This window comes from Mobula birostris, chromosome 4 (assembly GCF_030028105.1).
Source record: "Mobula birostris isolate sMobBir1 chromosome 4, sMobBir1.hap1, whole genome shotgun sequence".
NCBI classification, from domain to species: domain Eukaryota; kingdom Metazoa; phylum Chordata; class Chondrichthyes; order Myliobatiformes; family Myliobatidae; genus Mobula; species Mobula birostris.
Genome location: NC_092373.1, coordinates 40,881,602 through 40,902,538, shown reverse-complemented (window position 1 = coordinate 40,902,538; position 20,937 = coordinate 40,881,602). Strand labels below are relative to the sequence as shown.

At 46.1% G+C, this 20,937-nt stretch overlaps 1 protein-coding gene across 3 annotated transcripts in view; it reads left to right on the top strand.

Moving 5' to 3' along the window:
* Nucleotides 1-20,937, top strand: part of mcf2l2 (MCF.2 cell line derived transforming sequence-like 2) — a 407,668-nt gene that overhangs the window by 64,916 nt on the left and 321,815 nt on the right. The window contains exon 1 of one of the 3 annotated variants that reach the window (XM_072255233.1): nt 2,203-2,238. The exons of 1 other annotated variant lie outside the window; for it this stretch is intronic. The gene's annotated coding sequence lies outside the window, so the exon portion shown is untranslated. Of the gene's footprint in view, nt 1-2,202; nt 2,239-5,608; nt 5,664-20,937 lie in introns of those variants that run through there. One more of the 3 variants, XM_072255232.1, reaches the window with a different exon arrangement.

Sequence of the window (20,937 nt, the reverse complement as noted above, 5' to 3'; positions counted from 1 at the left end):
AATCCAGCCGCTCAGAAACTGTAGGAGTAACAGATTGTACACCTAATTTTTTAAAAACTGTCGATTGATACTTATTTAAAACCCCAACCAATGTTTTTAGAAAACAGTGGACACGATCAAATTATTTTTTCCAGTTTTTTTTCACAACGTAGTTTTTAAAGTGCGAATGTTTAGTTATCTTGTTTACTAAAATCGTTGTGCTCTGAAACTATGAATTGGATTCACACAGGTGCAGACAAAGCTTGCAATTTTTGGGATTGGCACAGTTATGGTTACAATCTTATGCATGAGTTACGATGGTCTGAGAACTGCTCGTTTGAGAAGTACTGCACATTAATGGCTGATTACAATGCAACTTCGTAGTTTAGGCTGAACTCGGTAATAAAGTTAAACTCTGCTTGGATAATCAGGGGTGAGTCATTCTCTGCAGTTCTGAAAGTAGGATCAGAGATTTAACTTGTCAAATTAAAATTCTGAGCACGATGAATTGTGAAATGTTTTATCAGTTTACAGAATGGATGCAGGAGTGCAGGCTTTGGGAAAACATCCAGGTGCGTATTTAAGTTTAGTTTTAAATACTTGTACGGGGTCTTTCTTTTGTTACATTTAAAATGGCGATTTTTGTTATGTTAATCTGTGGAATGCGGCTTTGTTGTGTTTTAACGCTGCAGAAAGTTTGCGCTAGCAGTTTATTGTGGTTTAGAGGGTGATAAGAGGGTGCTATTAGCCAATGGGTGGTTATGTATCGTTTTGTTTTCGGATGCCATGCTGTATGATATGACTGTGGACTGAGTTTTGGCGGGGAGTCGGGAGGAGAGACGAGGAGGACGGCGGACGTGCGGAGAGGCTCCGGTCGATCACTTCGGGTGGTCCCGAGCCGTGGGTCGACGGAATTCGGGTGGTCGTCTGACGTCGAACTTGAGCTCCAACGGTAGCGCGCGAAGAACTTGGACTTTGAATAAGTGTTGGCGCCTTTTTTTTTCATTACTTTCCTCTCTGTATCACATGTATATTAATGCCCTAGAATTAGTAATATCTATAAAGTGTATGTGTTAAAATTTACTGGGTCTGCTGGCTGATGATTGATGTTTGTGATTGATTCGGGCGACGATTGACCCTGAGGGGACTGCTGAAGCAGGTGCTGGGCGGGATTTCCCCTAGACATACACGAGCCAAAATAACGGAACGTTACAAGTGGGGGCTCGTCCGGGATTTGGATTTTTTTTCGGGAAAGTTGTACTTGTGGTTGCGGTAAGTGGTGTGAAGATGGAGCGAGATAAGATTGTAAGTTGGTGTGAAATGGAGGAGGTACCGGTGAATCATGCGTGTGTGGTAAGCGGGGTCGATTATCGCATTCCGGCAGAGGTACTGGTGCGAGGGTTGAGTTTGATTAAAGGTATCGGGCAGGTAGAACTTGTAGCTAGAAGGGGTGGGAAAGAACTGGAGGCTTGCTGGATGTTGGTGCGGGCGAGTGCCGACGTCATGGCTTTAGAATTACCAGCGACAGTCCATGTCCAGGGGGAGGCGGGGCCGTGGGGTCTCCATACCCTCCCCGAGGACGCAAGTGAGGAGGTGCCGGAGGAGCTAGTTGAGGCCCCCGGCCGGGTGCCCGTAGCAAGAGGTAGAGGTGCGGAGTGGGAAGGTTTGGCCAGGCCTCGCCCCCATGGGCTTGAGGAGACTGCCGAGTTAACGGCTGCCATTACCTCCCTGGCGAGAAGGGTTGAGGTGCACCGCCCGAAACTGAGAATTTTCTCGGGAGCCAAGCCCACCCCGGAAGGGGAGGATGACTATGAGACCTGGGTTGAAGATACATCCCAATTGTTAGAGGTGTGGCCAGTTTCGGATGAGGAAAAGAGACAGCGATTGGTGGAAAGCTTAAGGGGCGGGGCAGCCCGGGTGGTCCGCGATCTGAGAGCGGCATGCCCCTTGGCTTCCCTATCGGAGTGTTTAGACGCTTTGGAGGAAGTGTTTGGACTGTCAGGGGATCCCTGGCGGCATTTAGCAGAGTTTCAACGGATGGGGCAGAGAAGAGGGGAAAAGCTCTCCGACTATGCTTTCAGGCTGGAAGGAAAGCTTACGGGGTTGCTGCGACGAGGTATAGTGAGGGAGGACGATGTGGCGGAGTTAAGGATGAGCCAGATATGTAGCGGTTCCCGGGAGGATGACAGGGTGGCTTGGAGTGTACGGCAGTCATTTAAGCAGAGCTCCCCTCCATCATTCGGACGGCTGATCCGAGAGGTACGGGCCGAGGAGTGTGCTTTGGGCCGACCAGGGGGCTCGGACCCTCAGGGACGGTCTTCAGCGGTTCAGGAGGTGGTAGCCGGGATGAGACCAGAGAAATCCAAGGGGTCCTCGGGGGCCCGTATCGGGAGGAGAGAGGCGGCGAGTAGTGGGTGCTATAACTGTGGGAGAGAGGGGCATTTCCGCCGGGAATGTGAGTGGCCGGGGGCGTGCTACCACTGTGGGGAAGCTGGCCACTTACGGAAGGATTGTGAGAGACGAAATGCGCCGAGGGGGGAGGGCCCCCAGGCCACCAAGAAGGGAGAGGTGTCGGGAAACTTAAGAGAGGCTCAGTGAGGGAACGGACTGGAGTCTCGGGAGGAACACGTTCCCAGAAAACCCCTATGGAACCCCGGAACAAACAAGCCCAAATTCCTGATGGGCTGGTGGGACCCCGTTCCAGCGTGTCCCTACGGATAGAGGGGATCTTTGCGAAAGCCATCCTTGACACCGGGTCGCAGGTTACCTTACTGTACCGGTCGTTCTACAACCAATATCTGAAGCATTTGGCAGTAACTCCGTTTAACGCATTGGAGATTTGGGGCATAAGTGATGGTGATTACCCGTACGATGGATACTTGTCAGTGAGAGTGGAATTTTCAGAGGGAGATGTGGGAGTATCGGAAGCCTTTGAGACGCTGGTGTTGGTTTGTCCGGATCCGGTGGAGACCGGTGGTGCTGCCCTGTTGGTGGGGACTAACTCCCCTCTGGTGCGACGGCTCTTGGGAGCCTGTAAGAAGAAGGGGGGGGAGAACTTTTTGGAGACCCTCTCGGTACACCCCGTGTTCCGAGGAGTGTACGAAGGAGTGAGTGACCCCCAGGGGCTGGACCCGGAGTGCAAACGAGGGACGGTGTGGTGCACTCAGGCGAGGCCTAAGGTGATACAGCCAGGGGAGGCGGCATTAGTGATGGGAACCCCCAGATTCCCCGGATTGCCGCCGGGAGAGGCCCTGCTAGTAGACGCCCCCGACGACCTGGAAAGGGAGTTCTGGTTCCCGGCTGGGGCGCTGGTGAGACCTGAATTGCAGAGGCCCTCAGCTGTACAGGCACGGCGGATGGGGGTGATGATACGGAACATAACGGAGAGGGAGATCACCTTTAAGCGCGGGATGCCCCTCGCGCACTTGTTCCCGGTGACGGTGATGTCCAGCGCCCCTGTGAAGCCCACTGGAAGAGAACTATTGGGAGACGGGGGGCGGCTGACCGAGGAGGCCTTTAATTTTGAAAACTCCCCTGTACCGCCGGCGTATAAGAGCAGGCTGGTGGAGAAGATGCTGAAGTTAGGGGATGTCTTTTCTCAGGGCGAGTTTGATGTAGGGTTTTCCAAGAGCACTCGGCACACCATTCGGGTAACAAATGACACCCCGTTTAGGGAGAGGTCGCGGCGGTTGGCCCCAGCAGATGTGGAGGATGTGCGGCAGCACTTGCGGCAGTTGAAAGATGCCGGGATTATTGCGGAGGCCCGAAGCCCATATGCGTCCCCCATAGTGGTGGCAAGGAAGAAAAATGGGAAGGTACGCATGTGCGTGGACTATAGGACCCTGAACCGCCGCACTGTTCCCGACCAATATACGGTCCCGAGGGTGGAAGATGCATTGGCCTGTCTATTGAGCCGGACACCAGCAATACCGCGAATGTTTTGGTCCTCACGGATCACTACACTAGATATGCGCAGGCTTTTCCTACTAAGGATCAGAAAGCGACTACAGTGGCGAAGGTGTTATGGGAGAAGTACTTTGTTCATTATGGCCTTCCCCGGCGGATCCACAGTGATCAGGGACGGGACTTCGAGAGCAGGCTTATCCATGAATTGCTGGATATGCTTGGGGTTGAAAAGTCCAGAACCACCCCCTATCACCCTCAGGGTGATCCTCAGCCCGAGAGGTTTAACCGGACCCTGCTGGACATGCTCGGCACCTTGGAGATTGGACGGAAGAGTAAGTGGAGTCAGCACATCGCCCATTTGGTTCATTGTTACAATTGTACTCGCAATGATGCTACGGGGTACTCGCCCTACTATCTGATGTTCGGACGGGAAGCGAGGTTGCCCATTGATCTGTGTTTTGGGACTGAAGCGGGGGAAATACCTTCGAAGCCATGTCTGAAGTACGTGTCCGATATGAGGAGAGAGTTGAAAAGGGCGTACGAGTTGGCTGAGGCGGCAGCCACCAAGCAGAACCAGCGGAATAAAAGGAGGTATGATCAGAAGGTAAAGTTCGTCCAGCTATTGCCGGGAGACCGAGTCCTCATCCGGAATTTAGGACTACAGGGTAAGCACAAGTTGGCGGACCGTTGGGCAGCCACCCCATATGTGGTGGAGAGTCAGATGCCGAATCTCCCGGTTTACCGGGTGAGACCTGAGGGCGGGCAGGGGCCTGTCAAGGTACTCCATCGGAACCACCTGTTGCCTCTGGGTCGAGAGGTGAAGATGGACCTAGAGTCCGAATGGGAGTTTACTCCTAGTACGAGGACTCTGCGAGGGCGCGGGGCGCGGGAAGAGGCCGCTGCGAAGAAAACGGGGCCGGTCCCCACCTCGAGAAGGGATACGTCATCGGAAGATGATGATTCGGACGTGTGGTACCTGCTTCCGTTCGCTGATTCCCCGGTGCCAGGAGAAGAGACTCTTGGCCCTTCCATCACTGAGTCAGGGGGACCGAGGGAGGGTGTTGCAGAGCCGCCTGTATTACAGCCGGCATTGGGGGAGGAGAGGGTGGAGGCAGAACCCGAGCCAGAGGGCTCACTGGGGCAGAGGGATCCCGGTGAAGGGGAAGGTCCGACAGATCGGCTCGAGGGGTCACCTGGGGTGTCTGAACAGGGAGAGTCCACAGAGGAAGTCCTGAGGCCTCAGAGGAGTAGGCATCCCCCGGAAAGACTCACTTATATAGCGCCGGGAGAGCAGGGTGTGATCCCTACTGCCCTGCAAAGTTATGTCACTGCTTTATGCACCTGGGTTGGGTTTTGTGTTTTACAAGGAGTACTAGTGAATACTGTTAACGTCATGAGGGCATGACTTTTTTTAGGTGGGGGGAGAGTGTACGGGGTCTTTCTTTTGTTACATTTAAAATGGCGATTTTTGTTATGTTAATCTGTGGAATGCGGCTTTGTTGTGTTTTAACGCTGCAGAGAGTTTGCGCTAGCAGTTTATTGTGGTTTAGAGGGTGATAAGAGGGTGCTATTAGCCAATGGGTGGTTATGTATCGTTTTGTTTTCGGATGCCATGCTGTATGATATGACTGTGGACTGAGTTTTGGCGGGGAGTCGGGAGGAGAGACGAGGAGGACGGCGGACGTGCGGAGAGGCTCCGGTCGATCACTTCGGGTGGTCCCGAGCCGTGGGTCGACGGAATTCGGGTGGTCGTCTGACGTCGAACTTGAGCTCCAACGGTAGCGCGCGAAGAACTTGGACTTTGAATAAGTGTTGGCGCCTTTTTTTTTCATTACTTTCCTCTCTGTATCACATGTATATTAATGCCCTAGAATTAGTAATATCTATAAAGTGTATGTGTTAAAATTTACTGGGTCTGCTGGCTGATGATTGATGTTTGTGATTGATTCGGGCGACGATTGACCCTGAGGGGACTGCTGAAGCAGGTGCTGGGCGGGATTTCCCCTAGACATACACGAGCCAAAATAACGGAACGTTACATACTGATGACAAGGAAGTAAAGAAAATTTAGACACTGCGTGCAATTCAGTCGTTTTGTTGATCTGATGTTTGAGTTTGCGGCTTTAAAGTTCGTATTCTCCATTTTACAAAGTAAATCGATAAATGGGTATTTTGGCTTTTTTTCCAAATTAGATATACATTTTGACTTTTCTTGATAAGTGCATGTTTTATTTCATTGATTTTTGTTTAGAATAAGCTATTTTATAACCAAATTTTGCTCTTGTTACTGAAGGCAGTTTTGTTGACCTCATGCCATAAATGTTTTATGAGCTCATCTGCAGAGCTCATAAATGATGATCCTTTATCTTGTGGGAATGATCCTCTGAATCACCTTGTGATGCTGTTGCTATAAATGGAAATTGTTTTTTTCTGGCACTTCCTTGTGGAAGTCTGTGTCATCTACAGCTGGCTCTTCAACTTCCTCACAGACAGGACCCAGGCTGTAAAAATAGGGGACAAGCTCTCCTCTACAATCACTCTGAGCACCGATGCCCACAAGACTGTGTACTCAGCCCCCTACTGTACTCACTGTACTCACTGTACACCCATGATTGTGTAGCCAAGTTTCCATCAAACTCAATATATGTTTGCTGATGACACAACAATATTTCGGGTAATGATGAGTTTTGAGTACAGAGAGGAAATTAAGAACCCGGTGGCATGGTGCGAAGACAATAACTTATCCCTCAATGTCAGCAAGACGAAGGAATTGGTTGTTGAATTCATTAGGAGTAGCGGACCGCACGACCCAATTTACATTGGTGGTGCGCAAGTGGAACAGGTCAAAAGCTTTAAGCTCCCCGGGGTTGATATCACAAATGACCTGACTTGCTCCAACCAAGCAGAGTTCACTGCCAAGAAGAAATTTGGCCTGTCCCCTAAAACCCTCACTAATTTTTATAGATGCACCATAGAAAGCATTCTTCTAGGGTGCATCACAACCTGGTATGGAAGTTGTCCTGTCCAAGACCGAAAGAAGCTGCAGAAGATCGTGAACACGGCACAGCACATCACACAAACCAATCTTCCGTCCTTGGACTCACTTTACACCGCACGCTGTTGGAGCAGTGCTGCCAGGATAATCAAGGACACGACCCACCCAGCCAACACACGTTTCGTCCCTCTTCCCTCCTGGAGAAGGCTCAGGAGCTTGAAGACTCGTACGGCCAGATTTGGGAACAGCTTCTTTCCAACTGTGATAAGACTGATGAACGGATCCTGACCTGGATCTGGGCCGTACCTTCCAAATATCCGGACCTGCCTCTCGGTTTTTTTTTGCACTACCTTACTTTTCATTTTTCTATTTTCTATTTAAGATTTATAATTTAAATTTTTAATATTTACTCATTTTTACTATTTTTAATATTTTAAATATTTAATATTTGTAATCCAGGGAGTGGGAAGTGCAGAATCAAATATTGCTGTGATGATTGTATGTTCTAGTACCAATTTGGTGACAATAAAGTATAAAATATAAAGTATTTGCCAGCAACAGTATGGCTTTCAATCGTTCAGATAGAAAATAATCCCAGTGGAACTCCCATTTGCAAACAAGGAAGCCAAGGACAGGAAATGTAAATACTATTTAATTTATCTAATGATTTTCAATGTAGAAAAAAGGGTTGAGTTTTCATATTTTCATATAAATCTATTACGTTAGCATCCGTCAATGGAATTGAAGTACCACTCTTTTGATATGGAAAATTTCAAAGCCAGAGAGGTAATTCAATAATAATTGTTCATTATGCTGTTTAAGACACTCATTGCTAAATGCATTTGCCTCAACCTTTTCAGCTGTCTTTAGTACGGAATTACCGAATTTTACTGGCTCTCTAACCCTCATTCCCACACTCTCCTACCACGTTTTCCGACGGCTGGCCAATTGCACCCTCCCAGAGTGAAGCCAGCCTATACTCGCCATCATCCGGGCTGCGTTCTGTATGCTGATCATCTGTCACCGTGCCCTCCCCCCACCCCCCCCCACCCCGGTCCCAGCAGCGGTGTTTGTTTATCGCTCCCCCACCCCGGTCCCAGCAGCGGTGTTTATTCATCGCTCTCCCCCCCCCCCCCCCCGGTCCCAGCAGCGGTGTTTGTTCATCGCTCCCCCTCCCCCGGTCCCAGCAGCGGTGTTTGTTCATCGCTCTCCCCCCCCCCCCCCGGTCCCAGCAGCGGTGTTTGTTCATCGCTCCCCCTCCCCCGGTCCCAGCAGCGGTGTTTGTTCATCGCTCTCCCCCCCCCCGTCCCAGCAGCGGTGTTTGTTCATCCCTCCCTGTGCCCCCCCACGTCCCAGCAGCGGTGTTTGCTCATCCCTCCCCGTGCGCCCCCCCCGTCCCAGCAGCGGTGTTTGCTCAACCATTCCCCCCCCCAGTCCCAGCAGCGGTGTTTGTTCATCGCCCCCCCCCACCCCGTCCCAGTAGCGGTGTTTGCTCATCCCTCCCCGTGCGCCCCCCACCCCGGTCCCAGCAGCGGTGTTTGCTCAACCCTTCACCCCTCCTCCCCCACCCCCGTCCCAGCAGCGGTGTTTGTTCATCGCTCCCCCCCCCCGTCCCAGCAGCGGTGTTTGCTCATCCCTCCCCGTGCGCCCCCCACCCCGGTCCCAGCAGCGGTGTTTGCTCAACCCTTCACCCCTCCTCCCCCACCCCCGTCCCAGCAGCGGTGTTTGTTCATCGCTCTCCCCCCCCCCCCCGTCCCAGTAGCGGTGTTTGCTCATCCCTCCCTGTGCCCCCCCACGTCCCAGCAGCGGTGTTTGCTCATCCCTCCCCGTGCCCCCCCCACATCCCAGCAGCGGTGTTTGCTCATCCCTCCCCGTGCCCCCCCCCCGGTCCTAGCAGCGGTGTTTGCTCATCCCTCCCCCCCCCCATCCCAGTAGCGGTGTTTGCTCAACCCTTTCCCCCCCTCCCCTCCCCCCCCCGTCCCAGCAGCGATGTTTGCTCATCCCTCCCCGTGCGCCGCCCCCCCATGTCAGAAAGCCTTCTGACGATCTTCAGCTGGATGCCTGATGCTGTTTCAATAGGTACATTTAATGTCAGAGAAATGTATACAATATACATCCTGAAATTCTTCTTGGCAAACATCCATGAAAACAGAGGAGTGCCCCATAGAATGAATGACAGTTAAATGTTAGAACCCTGACGCCCCCCAGTTCCCCCTCCCATGCATTAGCAGCAGCAAAGTGACACCCCCTCCCCCACCAGCAAAAAAGCATCTGCACCCTCCACCAAGCACTCCATCGTGCAGCAAAGCATCAATAAAGACACAGACTTGCAGTACCCCAAAGACTATTGGTTCACCCCGTAATTTGACATACCACAGGATCTCTCTCTCCCTAATAAGGGAAGAAGAGGTGTTCCTGTTTCACAGCGAGAGGGGAGACATAACAAAACAACTGGCCGATTTATAGTGTTAAAAGTCTGTTGCGTCGCTTTTTCTGAGCTCTGTGCCCAAAGGACTCAGGTCTCTGGGCACACAGCCAGCTCGCTGCTTTCGATCTTCCGTGTACTCCCTCGACACATCAGGCAGCGGCACAAACCTCGAATCCGCCTGCTTCCAGAGCCATGAAAATCCGGCACCCTGAAGGCGCGCTATTCTTTCAAGCCACGTCCTTGGTGTATTGAAAAGCGGCCAGTTGTGAGGCCCTGACAGCGGGTCCCATTTCCACAAAGTAACGAAGTCAGCTTGTAACTCCAGGTCAGGGTCTTCAAAAGAACCCTGAAAAGGAAAAAAAAAGGAGATATTAAAGATAGAAATAGAGCTGTTTCCAAAGATGTAAGCAAAGGAGTCGCTGTAAGGCTCCATCATCCTAAACTCTGCTCTGGTAATATAATTTCTCCAGTGCCCTGGTTGCCATGATCTCTCAATATATCATTGGCTCTTAACTGTCAGGGCCTGTCTTCCATGCTTTTCCGAAACTTGCAGGGCTAGTGTCAACATTAATTTCTTCACCCACTATGCTTCTCTGACTAGACCTTTTCTTCAAGAAGGGCAAAGTTGCCCAGAGTATGTAGACACCGTCCCCTGTAGGTGCCTCTCCGAGTTGCATGCCGTCTTAAGTTTGAAATATAATTGCTGGTTCTGAATACTGGAACACCTTCATAGCACAGTGGGAATAAGTTCAGTCGGAGGACCATAGTGGTTAAAGGTGCAAACTATCATCTCCTGAGTGCAACAGTGCTCAGATAGCAGAAAAGAGAATAAAAATTGAAAAATAAGCCATGCTGTTATAATTGCAGTAAATTCCGAGGTGATTGAATATATTTGAGACCTTTCTTTATAAGTACTGTATTGCAAGACTCCATTGTGTGAACTAATTCACTGAGCTTGCCTTTGTGGGACTTTCCATTGCAGTGAAGGGCTTCCATGTTCACAGCTGTCCCTGCTCATCCCACTTGCCAAACCCCCATCCTACCAGGTTCAATGGAGCTAGCGGAAAAAATTGTAGTGTAGAGAAAATGCTGGAGGAACTCAGCAGGCCAGGCAGCTTCTATAGAAAATAATAGGTAGTCGGCGTTTCGGGCCGAGACCCTTCATCACGACCGGAAAGAAAGAGGGAAAAATTGGAGTAAGAAGGTGGGGGAGGGGAGGAAGAGGTACAAGGTGATAGGTGAAACTGCGAGAGGGGGTGAAGTAAAGAGATAAAGGGCTGAAGAATGGGGAATCTGATAGGAGAAGATAAGATAATGGAAGAAAGGGAAGGGGGAGGGACAGAAAGCCATGGAAGAAAAGGAAGATTCCCCTTCCTTCAGCCGTTTATCTCTTTAACCAGTCAACTTCACAGCTCTTTACTTCACCCCCTCCCCATTTCCAGGTTTCACTTATCACCTACTGCCTTGTACTACTTCCTCCTCCCCTCCCCCACCCCTACCTACTTACTCTGACTTTTTCTTTCCAGCCCTCATGAAGGGTCTTGATCTGAAACATCAGCTGCCTGACCTGCTGAGTTCCTCCACTATTTTGCGTGTGTTGCTTTCGATTTACAGCGTCTGCAGGTTTTCTCTTGTTTCTGATTAAAATAGGTGAATTGAGTTGACCTTGAGCACCCCTGGGATCCCTTCATGGCTCCGTGGAGCTTGGAAACAGTTTGCAAGCTTGATGTATACAGCTCGGGATTCAAAGCTGAAGATTTAATATGACAACAAACAAGCAAATTATGGCTTTACAGTACTTTGAAGCAAGTTTGTTATATTATCATTGGTCTCTAATTTCACAGTAGAACTTTTGGCCTGCATGTGCATTATATTATTAGTAATATAATTTTAGTAATATCTATTTAGTAAATGGTTTCAGGATGTGCAGACAACACACACGATACATATATCCTGGCTACTGGACTCTAACAACAGGACCCAACCTTGTTTTGAGTTCTAGTCAGGTTGGAAAGAATGACAAAGTGAAGTCCTTGGGCCTGATTGGCTCTTTAATAATGCAGTATATACTAAGTACTAGCACTTACTCCTACACTTTCGAGCCAGGAAAACTGACAAGAGCTGACTGTTATAGGTTCAACTCAGGCTTGCATTGGTTGTGGTTAAATTGGGTTTGGATCAACCATGGTCTGGGTTGCACATATGTGGATCTCCAATGTGACTTTCCAGACAGCATATTGAATTATAAAATACTTGTGCAGCACTTTGCAATACAGTGTCATTTTAAATATCCAAGATTAAATTCTGGATGCTTTACAGAGTAGCGCTGCTTCCTGTCACTGATATGTTACAATGGAAGGCTGGAATAATAACGCTGAACAGCTACCACAACTATTATATAGCAAAAAAAGATTGTACTTGTTTTCCTGTCAATGTATTCTGCAAAGATACTGCCAAGGTTGTATTGGAGAAGAGGAAGGAAATTTAAAATGACGAATTTGCTTCTAACTTGGGAAATAAAAATTGAAAACCAGGTCAGCTTTTTTTCTTTAAGTTCAGAGAGAAAAAAAACTTTGGCTTTCAAACTGCTCCTAAGTAAGTACTCTGCTTCTGAATTCTCTGGATTCTTTTTGTTTTCAATCAGCCTCTTGTAAAGTAGCGGTAACTGTGCTTACTGTGCTCATCTGTGAGATTATCATTTTTTGTCACTTTTCCATGTAAGGAAAATGTTTAGCCACATTTATGGATCTGTTTGTGTTCAAATTCTCATAAAATGTTCCAGGTAGGATGAGTATTATATTGTTTTTGGATTGCTTGAAAATATATTATTGGCTTAGTGCTTTCAACTGCAGTCTGTTTAACCTTACAGAACCTTAACGACTTAGAAGTTTGAGTAAATTGTGTTGCATGTTTCATGCAGAAGTCTGAGACACAGGATCCATGGAAACTTGGTGGTGTGGAGTCAGAATTGGCTTGCTCACAGAAGGCAGAGGGTAATTGAAGATCGAGGCTAGTCAGCCTGGAGGTTGTGCCCAGTGGTGGTCTGCTCTGAGACCCCTGTTCTTTGTGATATAAAAAAAAAAAAAAAAATGACTTGGATGAGGGAGTAGAAGGGTTGGTTAGTAAACTTGCAGATGACATGAACGTTGGTGGTGGTGTGGACAATGAGGAAGTTTGCCTTAGGTTAGTCATAGTCATACTTTACTTACTTTACTGATCCCGGGGGGAAATTGGTTTTCGTTACAGTTGCACCATAAATAATAAATAGTAATAGAACCATAAATAGTTAAATAGTAATATGTAAATTATGCCAGTAAATTATGAAATAAGTCCAGGACCAGCCTAGCAGCTCAGGGTGTCTGACCCTCCAAGGGAAGAGTTGTAAAGTTTGATGGCCACAGGCAGGAATGACTTCTATGACGCTCTGTGCTGCATCTCGGTGGAATGAGTCTCTGGCTGAATGTGCTGCTGTGCCCAACCAGTACATTATGTAGTGGATGGGAGACATTGACCAAGATGGCATGCAACTTGGACAGCATCCTCTTTTCAGACACCACCATGAGAGAGTCCAGTTCCATCCCCACAACGTCACTGGCCTTACGAATGAGTTTGTTGATTCTGTTGGTGTCTGCTACCCTCAGCCTGCTGCCCCAGCACACAACAGCAAACATGATAGCACTGGCCACCACAGACTCGTAGAACATCCTCAGCATCGTCCGGCAGATGTTAAAGGACGTCAGTCTCCTCAGGAAATAGAGACGGCTCTGACCCTTCTTGTAGACAGCCTCAGTGTTCTTAGGCCAGTCCAGTTTATGGTCAATCCCGGTTACGACAGGACGTAGATAGGATGTAAAGCTCAACAATGAATCTGAAAACACAGACTCCAGCAGCAGCTTCTGAGAACTTGTGTTTGAAAATTTGCCTTTAGTTTGATGGGTTGCTTCTGGTTGGCTGCACCATTTTCTCTGTAGCTGCTCCACCTGCAGGTGACATGAGTGTGCAGTACTGTTAGTGGCACACACAGGGTATTTGTAGGAAGATGCCTTTGCACTGTGCATGGCAGTTGGTTTTGCTTCCTGCAAAGCACCAATGACACAAGAATTTACTAGCTGGATTGAAGTATGATGCAGCATCCCTAAACCTTGGAGATGTGAGAGATTTTGTTTAATTTATCTCTTCAACTAATTCTCAATGATGCTAGAAAAGATAAAAATAATTTAAACTGTTTATAAAAGTATTTAGGAAGTTGCCTGTAGAACCAACTGACATTACTTTAAGGAGTTTTATTCCAGATTACTATTGAAGTTTCTACAGAAAAGCATGGAGAATCAGAATTATTGTCACTGACGTAGGGTGTGCAGCCTGTTGTTTTGTATCAGCAGTACAGTATAAGGATATAAAAATCTATAAATTATAAAAAGGAATAGTGCAAAAAAATAGAATAATGGGGAAGTGTTTGAGGATGCTTGGACTATTCAGAAATATGATGGTGACGGGGAAGAAGCCATTCCAAAAATCATTGAGTGTGGGTATTCGGGCTCTTGTACCTCCTCCCTGATGATAGTAACGAGAAGAGGGCACGTTCCAGATTGTTGGTGTCCTGAATGTTGGTTGCCACCTTCTTGAGCAACTGCTTCTTGATTAACTCCTTGATGATGGGGAGGGCTGTGGCTGTGGTAGAGCTTAACTTTTCCAGTCTTGGCATCATCCCCTTGTGTGCCTTAATGACTGTCTCCAGTTCAATCGTATCCTTCCTGTAATATGGTGACTATAGTAACTGAACTGCTGTGTACTTCTGGCACTTATCTCGAGGACTAACAAAGGATGGCATCCCACGTGTCATTTTAATCTCTTATTCACCTGCTCTGCTGCCTTTTGAGGATATGTGGATGTACACTCTGGGGTTTCTTCGTCCCTCCAGGTCACTGTAAAGTACCATGTAATGCATGCTCCCTTATCTTTTCCTGCACCAATGGGTACCCTTATAGTGTACCTTTCTGCCAAATGACTAGACATAAGAAATGGAGCAGGAGTCGGCTCTGCATCTTGCTCCTGCCTTGCTCTTCAGTAAAATAACAGCTGATCTTTCCCCTCAGCCCCACTTTTCCTATTATTGGTTTAATATCCAAAATTCTATCAGTATATTATCTTTGTACAGCCTAAACTTTGCTGGTACTGAACTACACGACCATTTTTTTTTGTTATCATCTGCGAACTTCTTTACATGCATTAATTGGATCTTACAAGTTGCAATTTTTGATTGACAAACCATCTCTCTAACACCTTCCTCTCCTTTTAGTCGGCTTATTTTTGGATCCAACTTAGCACTCTTATTTGTATCCCACCATACATATATTTGATATAACTTGTGTGGAAATGTATCCACTTTCAAAAGCTTCAAAACCCTTAATTCCTAACTTGTATGTTTATAAATGTATTAGAAGTTCCACATGTCCTTAAGTGCAACATCTATTATTTCTTTTCTGGCAGTACTATGGTTTTATATGGATCATGTGAGATTTCAAAGGTTCGTTTTATTGTCAAACTATGCATATACAATACAACTTTGATATTCGTCTTCTCCAGTTAGTCATTAAATGCAGAAAAACCACAGGCGTTGTTGACAGTAAAGACATCGACTCCCCCACTCCCCATCGTGAAAAAGGAAAGGAAACAAAACTTGCAAGCCCCAAAGCCCCCCACCCCCTCCCTCGCACAAAAAACTTACAGATTGCCCACATGGAAAACGGCAGCTGGACCGTCAAAATCACCAAACCCCCCACTTGAAAAAGAAACAGCGACAGTGACATCAAACTGCCAACCCCCTCCCTCACAGAAAAGAACATCGAGTCCCCTCTCTCACGTACAAATCTAACAGCTAGTCCACACAGGGGAAAAACTCCATCAAGAACATCAGACCCCAAATCCCTAATTCCCACCCCCCTGGCCTCTCTCCACCTCCCCCACCCCTCCAGGAATGATGAGTCTGAGTACAGGAAGGAGATGGAGAGCTTGGTGACTCAGCACCATGGCAACAGCCTCTCTCAGTGTCAACCAAATGAAAGAGGCGGTCATTTACTTCAGAAGGGGAGGCAGTGCACATGCTCCAGTCTGCAACAACAGTTGAGGTTCAGAGCACTGAGAACTTCAGGTTGCTAGGTTTGAAGATCACCAATATTTTGTCCTAGTTCAGTCACAGGGATATCACTGGCAAGACAACTTGCCAATGCCTCTATTTCCTTAGGAAGGTAAAGAAATTTGGCCTACCCATGTTGAATCTTACCAATTTTTATTGATGCACCATAGAAAGCGTTCTGTCTGGATCCATAGTAGCTTGATATGGCAACTGCCCTGCTTGTGACTGTAAAAACAAAACCGCAGAAGGTTGTGTTCACAGCTCAGCACAGCACAGGAACCAAGCTCCTCTCTGGGGATTCTGTCCATACTTGTTGGCCCACCCACCCCAGACATTATTCCTTCTCTCCTCTCCCATTGGGCAGATGCAAAAGCCTGAAACAATATACCACCAGGCTCAAGGATGACTTCTATCTTGCTGTTATCAGATTCTTGAACACATTTCTTGTACAATAAGATGGACTCTTGGCCTCACTGTAACGTGTTACGATCTTGCACGTTATCATTTATCTGCACAGCACTTGTTTCAGTAACTTTTACATTTTATTCTCATTATTCTTGTTTTGCCTGGTTCTGCCTCAATGCACTGAGTAAGGATTTGGTCTGTGTGAACAGTATGCAAGATCATCTTTTCCCTGTATCTCAGAACATGTGACAATAATAAACCAAAATCAATGCATTAAAAATGGTTTAGAAAATAAATATATGCATTTGTGTGCTTATAGGTTACACATATAACAATCAAGAGCAGAAAAGAAAGTATCTCTTGCCAAAAACATTCTTACAAAAACATGAAGCAACAGTAATTTTAATGAACACTTACATTCCAACTTATTTCTAAGTTATTATGTTTAAGATAAGTTTAGAAAATTGCCTAAAATTGTTTTGAGATAAAATCAGACGGGCTAGTGTAAACAACATTCCCAGTGTAGCTTGGCAATTGGTGTATTTTTCTGCTGTCACTGACAAACTGTTGACGTGTGGGCTTTTGTACAATTAGTACAACAGGTCAAACTGTCCAGCAAGTTTCTTTAGTTCAGTGGCCTAGTTATGGGGAAGGGCATCCATTTGGAAAATTCTGTGTGGTTCACTCCCTGAACTACCTGCTAGATCTGATCAATCTGCAATGTGATACATTGTCTTTCAGCATTGTAATTTTGGATAATATAAACCAGAAGACAGAGTTCAGAGTAAATTTATTACGATTAAGTACTGAAATGTCACCATATCAACCCTGAGATTCATTTTCTTGTGGGCAATCACAGTGAATACAAGAAACACAATAGAATCAATGGAAGACCACAGATAACAGCAATGTGCAAAAAAACCAACAAACTGTGCAAATACATAAAGATAAATAAGCAATAAATATTCAGAACATGGTATGAATCATTGAAAGTGAGTCCATAGGTTGTGAGAATACTTCAGTGATGGAACAATTGAAGATAGCCCCTCTGGTTCAAGAGCCTGATGGTTGAGGGATAATAATTGTTCCTGAACATGTTGGTGTGAGTATTGAGGCTCCTGTACTTTCCTCCTGATGGCAGCAGTGAGAAGAGAGCATGGCCAGGGTGGTGGGCACCTTTGATGATGGATGTTGCTTTCCTGCCATGACGTTTCATGTAAATTTGCTCAATGGTGGGGAGGGCTTTACCTGAATAGGACTGGGTTGTATCCACTACTTTTTTGTAGGATTTCCTTTTCAAGTGCATTAGTGTTTTCATATCAGGCCTCGATGCAGCCAGTCTATATACTCTCCACCACACATCTATAAAAGTTTAAAGTTTTAGATGTCATGCCGAATCTTCGCCAACTTCTGAGGAAGCAGAGGTGCTACTGTGCTTTCTTCATAATTGCACTTCAGTGCGAGGCCCAGGACAGATCCTTCGAGATGATAACACTGAGGAATTTAAAGTTGCTGACCCTCTCCACCTCTGATCCCCCTGATGATGGCCAGATCATGTGCATCTGGTTTCCTCCTCTTGTAGTCAATAATCAGCTCCTTGCTGTTGCTGATGATGAGTGTGAGGTGTTGCTATGGCACCACTCAGCCAGATTTTCAATCTCACTCCTGTATGCTGATTTGTCACCACCTTTGATTTGGCCAGCGACAGTGGTGTTGTTGGCAAAGTTAAATATGGCATGGAGCTGTGCTTAGCCTTACTGCCACAAGTATAAAGCGAATAGTGTGCTGAGGAAAATTGTGGAGGAGATGTTACCAAAAGCTGACTGGCGTCTGCAAATGAGGAAATTGAGGATCCAGTTGCACAAGGAGGTAATGAGCCCTAGGACTTCAAGCAACAGGAATTCTGCAGGTGCTGGAAATTCAAGCAACACACATAAAAGTTGCTGGTGAACGCAGCAGGCCAGGCAGCATCTCTAGGAAGAGGTGCAGTCGACGTTTCAGGCCGAGACCCTTCGTCAGGACCTCGGCCTGAAACGTCGACTGCACCTCTTCCTAGAGATGCTGCCTGGCCTGCTGCGTTCACCAGCAACTTTTATGAGCCCTAGGACTTAATTAGTTTTGAGGAAATGATGGTATTGAGTGCTAAGGTGTAGTCAATGAAGAACATCCTGATGATGTATGTACCTGTGCTGTCCAGATCTTCCAGGATTGAGTGAAGAGCCAATGAAATGGCATCTGCTGTTGATCTGTTGTGCTGGTAGGCAAATTGGAATGAATCCAAGTCGTTTCTCAGGCAGGAGTTGATATGTTTCATCACCAACCTTTCGAAGCACTTCATCACTGTGGATGTTTGTGCTACTCTGGATAATGGTCATTGAGGCAGATCTGTTGGGTTTAGGAGGATATTAAATTTTGACTTCCAAGTTGAATTCAGAATGTATTCTTCTGAGCCTACAACATTTTAAAACAATTATTTCATACAACTCTATCCTTATGCTTTCAAGTCAAGCAAAACCAGAATCAGTAATACAAATTATAAATGGTTTTTACCTTGTAAGATCCAACAATTACCAAGATGTTAAATTAACTTTGTACTTTCTGCAATTCTGTGTACTACGTGCAGATTATAATTAATATTAGGGTCTAACAACTGTTTAACATCACTATTTTGTAAATACTAGTTATGAAAGAGATTTTTGTCTTCTAAGATGTCTTATCTCAGAAGAGGATCATCTTGTGGTCTGAAATATGGTATCGTAATGAGAAATGTCTCTACTAATTTTTGTAACATGCTACATACGTTACAAGTGTTTAGACTGCTTAGATAACTTCTCACAAAGACATATAATATTTTTCTTCATACTCTGGAATATATAGTGTATAGTCTTCCTGTCATCACTGAAAGAGTCTCTTCCAATCTGCATCTTCTTTGGAAAGCATAAATCTATTTGAGCCCTCTAATGCTGATGGCAGTCACATATGCTTTACAATGGCAAGCAGTGAGAGATCCAAATGACATTATCATGCATGGACAAGGTGGGGCAGTAGCCATTCTAAATCATAATAAGAAATGAACCACAGATAATTTATGAAGAATATGACAAATGATAAACAAAGGGAGGGAATAGCATCTCTGTAATGTTAACCAGGAAACAGATTTTGTAAATGAAAACTAATGGGTGAGAAAAAACATCTAAGATAGAAAACCAAAATAATGATGCAAACAAATTTACATAAATCTTCCACAACAAGCATGCCTGAGAGTTTGATTTAAAATCTTAGCCTGTGCAGAAATCAACTGAATTCTTGAAGTATAAACACTAGACTCTGCAGATGCTGGAAACTTTGAGCAATATGTGCAAAATGCTGGAGGAACGCCACAAATCATTCAGTACCTATGGAGGGCAATAAACCTTTGACATTTCAGGCCAAGACCCTTCATCAGAACTGGAAGGGATGGGGGCAGAAGCCAGTAAAAAGGTGGGGGAGGAGACGGAGTACAAGTTGGTGGGTGGTAGTTGAGGGGGAAGGGCGGTTGGAGAGATGAAGTAAGAAGCTGGGAGTTGATAGTTGGAAGAGGTAAAAGGCTGAAGAAGAAGGAATCTAATGGAGGACAATGGGCCATGGAAGAATGGGGAAGAGGAGGTGATGGGCAGGTGAGGAGAGCAAAAGAAGTGAGAGGATAACCAGAATGGGGAATGGAAAAAGAAAGGGCTGAGGAGTGCATAATTACCCCCTCTCTTCTCCCTGCTGTCATGACCTACCCATCAAATCTCTCTGGTTCCCCACCACCTTCCCTTCCCTTACGTGTTCGACTGCTCTCTCCTATTAGAATCCTCCTTCAGCCTCTTACCTCTTTCACCGATCACCTCTCAGCTTCTTGCTTCATTGCCCCCTCTCCCACATACCAGCCTTCCCCATCACCTGGTTTCACCTATCACCTACCAGCTTGTGCTCCTCCCCCTCCCTCACCTTATCCTGGTTCCTGCCCTTTTCCTTTGCAATTCTGATGAAGAGCTGGAAAGGAAGGGGGAGAAATGTTGACCTGTTTATTCGCTGCCATAGATGCTGCCTGATTTGCTGAGATGCTCCGGCATTAAAAATGCTTCTTATATTTTTTTCTTTATTTTAACTGAAATGAGAAAACACCACAGAAATACTTAGAATATAAATTGTCAGCACTGTTAAAAACATTTCATAAATATCACTTTAAAATGCATGAATAAAACCTATTTGTAGCTCATAATCCTGATAATTAGCAACTTGAATTCCCATTCTTGGGTATTGGATGTGCTTTACCTATGAATGGCTTTCTCCGAATTACAGCCCTACTTATAGGAATCCATGTTAAGTGGAATAACAGTTTGTAAAAACTGTTAAGGTGAAGGGCAATAAACAAATAAGCAAACAATAGAGGTGGATGGTGTACTTTTCCAATCCCACTACAGTTCCAGCCTGTTAAGTGATAGGGATTTCAGAGAGGATCTGTTTTGACAGATTCCTCAACCCAAAGTCCAGAATCAACGATGTTTCTTTAAAAAAAAATCCCGCATCCCATTTGTGTACTGGAAATGACATTAAACAATCTTAGAAAAAAAGAGGTAAATGACAGATAAAGCAATGATGACTATAAACTCTCTGTAGTAATATTGCTCGTCTTTTCACTTGATGATTGGTTGATGAAGACGAAAGCTTTTAATTTGCCTTTCTGTTTAAGAAGCTGCCTCACTGCATGGTCCTGGAAAATGCAGAAGTCTATAAGATGTATGAGGGTACAAAAATGTTACTTGGTTGTGCTTCATTATGCCAATAATTTCAGCAGCATTGTGATTAACCATTTCTCCTACATTTTGGGTCTGCCTCCCTTCAGACAGTTTTCCCACAGGCTGGATAAGAATCCGTTGTTGTCTGGCTGTGATCCAAGAACGATGGCAGTCCAGTCACAGTCAATCAGTAAAATGCCTAACCTCTTCATATCAGGGGCATACATGTCCTACGTAATCATTGCTTGAATCATAATGAAAATATCACTTAACACTAGTTTGTAAGTAAAGGGACATAATTGTTAGTGGTTCTTTTAAATAATTG